The sequence below is a fragment of the Lepisosteus oculatus genome, unplaced genomic scaffold (genome assembly GCF_040954835.1).
Source record: "Lepisosteus oculatus isolate fLepOcu1 unplaced genomic scaffold, fLepOcu1.hap2 HAP2_SCAFFOLD_42, whole genome shotgun sequence".
NCBI lineage: Eukaryota > Metazoa > Chordata > Actinopteri > Semionotiformes > Lepisosteidae > Lepisosteus > Lepisosteus oculatus.
Window position 1 is genome coordinate 14,085 of NW_027167956.1, and position 5,563 is coordinate 19,647.

A 5,563-nucleotide genomic window follows, 5' to 3' on the forward strand; every position below is an offset into this window, starting at 1 on the left:
GAACAAGATGGGGACAAGAACAACAAAAACATTGTAAATCTAAGCAACAACTTCCACCCCACAACTGAACAAATAAACCTCCTCAATAAGGGCTTATCATTTGTCCCCACAGTAGGGACAAAGAAAGGTCAGAAAACCCGACTGAAAAGCGAAATCCGACAATACCACCGTCGCCTTAAACTGACTGCCTTCTTTGAGGATAAAGACACCGACACAGAAAGGGTTCCCTTCCTGCCTAAATCCAGTTGGGAACCAAGGGAAAACCAACTGCCACCAGAAATCCAGGAAATAATCCAAGAGGACAACACAATTCTACAAAAACTCCGACCATACAGGGACTCACACAACATAACAAAGGAGGAAACCGTAGCCTTAAAACATTTAAAGGAAAACAAACATATAGTCATAAAACCAGCAGACAAAGGGAGTGCAATAGTTATCATGGATAGAGAACAATACATTGCAGAAGCACACAGACAATTAAACAATCAGGAACACTATACTACTTTGGAAGAACCGCTGTACAAACAAACAGCACTAGAAATAGGGCAAATCCTACAAACTCTGGTTGAACTAAAACACCTAACAAAAAAACAGGCATTCTACCTAAGAGGAGAGGAATCACCACGACCGAGGATCTTCTACCTCCTCCCAAAAATTCATAAAGCCCCAGAAACATGGCCACTCCCCTACGAAATTCCACCTGGGAGGCCCATAGTGTCCGACTGCAACAGTGAATCCTACAGAATAGCAGAATATCTAGACCATTTCCTCAACCCCATTTCTAAACACCACCCAAGTTACATCAAAGACACCTATGACTTTGTAGCCAAAGTCAAAAATGCTACAATACAACAGGAAGCCTTCCTGTTCACCATTGACATTGACAGTTTATACACCAACATTGAAACTACGGAGGGACTGAAAGCAGTCCGGGAGTGCTTTCTCAAATACCCTGACCGCAACAGACCAGAAACCCAAATTCTGAAGCTATTGGAAATTAGCCTCAACAAAAACGATTTTGAATTTGAAGAGCATCACTACTTACAAATAAAAGGAACTGCTATGGGGAAGCGCTTTGCTCCGGCCTATGCTGACATCTATATGGCCCATTGGGAAGCCACAGTATTCCCAAAATGCACACACAAACCTACACACTACTTCAGGTACCTCGACGACATCTGGGGAACCTGGACGCACGGCCCACAGGCCTTTCAAGAATTCATTAACACCCTCAACACACACCACAGGTCCATTAAACTCAAATACACCAAGCAGGAAAACCAGATAGATTTCCTAGACACCACCACATACAAGGGTTCCTCCTTCAACAACACAGGCAAACTGGACATTAAGGTATATTTCAAAGACACGGACACACACGGCTTACTGCACAAAGACAGCTTCCATCCAAAACATACTTTCAAAGGACTGGTAAAATCACAACTCCTACGCTTCCACAAAATCTGCACACAACAACAAGACTTTGAGGAAGCCAAACACACACTCTTCCAAGCTCTACGCCTGAGAGGATACACACGAAGTTTCCTCAGAAATGTGGCACAAACATTTCTAAACAGAAAAACACCTGATGACAGCAAAATAATACCCCTCATCACAACATACTCCCAACTCAGCGTAATAACCAACCAAAAACTGAAGTCTACATTCACCACGATATTAGAAAACACAAACCTACTGAGGGAACACAAAATCATATCTGCATATAGAAAAAACAAAAACCTACAGGATTATTTAGTCCAAAGCAAACTAAAACCTGTACAAAACAGATCAAATACACCAAAAGCCAAACACTTCAAACAGAAAACAACGATCCAAAACAACAAAACCAAAGAAATCTTCCAGTTGCAAAGGGCGCTCTCAGAAAACACCAATAACGCTGTCTATGGCATCCAGTGCAAAACGTGCGGGGTGACCTATGTGGGGGAAACAGGTAACTCCATCCGAACCCGACTGGCACAACACAGGAACAACATCCGGAACCAGCGGGAAAGGAGGACTCACCTGGTGGCACACTTCCTACAGCACGGGCTGGAAGCGCTGGAGGCCACAGGACTGGAGAGCAACCCCAACTGGACAGAGATGGAAAGAAAGAAAAAGGAAACGGAGTGGATCAAAAGACTTCATACTACCTTTCCACAAGGCCTGAACATCAGAAAATAAACTGGGAGGGTTTCAGTCGTTGGAAGGAGAGTGCAACACTCCTTGTCCCAGATGGTCCCTTTTTAGAGAAAATCTGGGAGAAAGAGCTTTGTTCCCCTACCCTAACTAGCCAGATCCTACAGGGACTGGAACTCTTCACAGTCACTGTTCCAGCACTCAGGCAACAAACAAAAGAAGACCTAAAACCAATTGAAACTTTCACAGCCCACACACCAGTCCTACCAGGAAGGAAAACAAAAGACCCTAACGGCCTATTGAGAGGTTAACGGCCCATACATAATCCTAAGCAGGAAAGCAGAAACCCATTCACCCACTGAAACTGCACCTACTCACACAGAAACAAAAGGAATAGGATTCAAACCACCCCCCTAGGAGGAACTACACTCACCGCCCCTTTGAAAACAAGATAAAAACAGGCCAACAGGGACACAGTGCCCCATAACAACGCCTGAAGAAGACCCAGGCAGGTCGAAACGTCGCGACACAAAGAAAAGCAAGATTGCCTTTTCACGGAGCCACAGACTCTACAGAGGTAAATTGCCTAACAGTGGAAACCTAACGGTGCCAACGAAGCTTTAGGCATTTTACTGGTAAGTATGGATCGTTATGGTATGCGTCAACCCAGAGTTGACAACGCACGCTGCCGTACGGTCACTCTCCACACCGCCGCCCACACCGCCTACACACCAAACCACACCACATCAAACACATCAAACAGACAGGATACCTTCCAACTAGGAACCAGGATCATCTACAAAATGATCCAGACAGTCCACCACCTAAAAAACACAGCAGTTTCCGGAGGGGAGAACCAGGCACCCGCCAGCCTACGACGGAAGACAGAGGAACTCAAGCACCTCATAAGACCGGCCAACCCAACCGCACTCACATGTTTGAAGCTAGTAAGCAATGCCAAAAACTGGCTCCACACCTCATTGCAGATCCTCGAAGAGCACTACGAGGAAACTCTCACACATCTGTCCAGACGACTGGAGGACCTGGAGCTTCCCCGCTGGGAACAAGCTTTCGCGGTTGCCTCCAACTGGGCAAAGAAAAATTATGGGAGGAAAATACAGAAGGACACGTTGGACCATACACAAGCTATGGTTACTGCTACACTTAGCAACAAGGAATCCACTATCCCCACGTCTCCAAACAGATTCCAAATACTCGACACACTAATCAGGGAAGAGGTAAATGGCTCGGAAGAGACATACGTAACCCAGGCAGAATCCCATCCAGAACCAGTGAAGAGACACTGGGAAAGCAGACATCCAACCCAGAAATCTGGCCCCATGAGAGCCAGAGCATATACTCCGGAAATAGATGACTTTCCTCCGATCCCCATGCCACAAAGGATCCGAAGAGAGCAGAGAAGACAAGAGGGAACCATGAGAAACACCCTAACTGGAATCTGTATCCCAAACAGCACCACCAGGGTACACCTCTCCCAGGACTCTAGCTCTGACCCTAACCTCAGCCCTAACCCTAACGCTTATACTGACGTTAACACCAACCCCGACACCAACCCTAACCCTAACCTTATCCCCAACCCTAATCCTAACCCTGACATTAACCCCGATCCTAACCCCGACCCTGATCCTAACCCTAACCCTAATACTAACACTGACATTAACCCTGATCCTAACCCCGACCCTGATCCTAACCCTAACCCTAATACTAACACTGACATTAACCCTGATCCTAACCCCGACCCTGATCCTAACCCTAACCCTAATACTAACACTGACATTAACCCTGATCCTAACCCCGACCCTGATCCTAACCCTAACCCTAATCTTAACCCTGACATCAACCCTGATCCTAACCCCGACCCTGATCCTAACCCTGACTCCGACCCCGACTATTACCCCCCCACACCACCACCAGCCCAACCAAGATACAGACCACACCGACATGACAAGACCACAAGAAAGCTAACGGACTGGAAGCTGGAAACCCACAAACGCTGGCTCTGCATAGGGGACTCCAATTTATCAAGAATACCCCCCTATGAAAATCCAGATCTACAGATAGAAAGCTACCCAGGAGCATCATTTTACAATGCAGCAAACCTCCTACAACACACCCCCCGGAACACAGGAGTGGAGAAAATCATTCTGTCCTTTGGAATCAATAACAAGGCACAAAAAGCAAAGGAAACAGCCATCAAACAACTACAACAGATGCTACGGGAAGCTAAGGGAACCTTCCCATCTGCAGAAATATACATCCCACTGATGAATTACTCCAGAGACCTGGAACCAGGATTCAGGAAAAACCTGGACACAATAAACAATCACATACAGCAAAACATGCCATACCTCCCCAAACTGGAAGAAGCCCTTTTCAAGACAGAAAGAGATGGAATTCACTGGACCACCGCAACAGCTCAAAAAATGCTAGACCACTGGTCACAACATTTAAACTGGTAAGCCCCAAAGCCGCAGAACAAGATGGGGACAAGAACAACAAAAACATTGTAAATCTAAGCAACAACTTCCACCCCACAACTGAACAAATAAACCTCCTCAATAAGGGCTTATCATTTGTCCCCACAGTAGGGACAAAGAAAGGTCAGAAAACCCGACTGAAAAGCGAAATCCGACAATACCACCGTCGCCTTAAACTGACTGCCTTCTTTGAGGATAAAGACACCGACACAGAAAGGGTTCCCTTCCTGCCTAAATCCAGTTGGGAACCAAGGGAAAACCAACTGCCACCAGAAATCCAGGAAATAATCCAAGAGGACAACACAATTCTACAAAAACTCCGACCATACAGGGACTCACACAACATAACAAAGGAGGAAACCGTAGCCTTAAAACATTTAAAGGAAAACAAACATATAGTCATAAAACCAGCAGACAAAGGGAGTGCAATAGTTATCATGGATAGAGAACAATACATTGCAGAAGCACACAGACAATTAAACAATCAGGAACACTATACTACTTTGGAAGAACCGCTGTACAAACAAACAGCACTAGAAATAGGGCAAATCCTACAAACTCTGGTTGAACTAAAACACCTAACAAAAAAACAGGCATTCTACCTAAGAGGAGAGGAATCACCACGACCGAGGATCTTCTACCTCCTCCCAAAAATTCATAAAGCCCCAGAAACATGGCCACTCCCCTACGAAATTCCACCTGGGAGGCCCATAGTGTCCGACTGCAACAGTGAATCCTACAGAATAGCAGAATATCTAGACCATTTCCTCAACCCCATTTCTAAACACCACCCAAGTTACATCAAAGACACCTATGACTTTGTAGCCAAAGTCAAAAATGCTACAATACAACAGGAAGCCTTCCTGTTCACCATTGACATTGACAGTTTATACACCAACATTGAAACTACGGAGTGACTGAAAGCA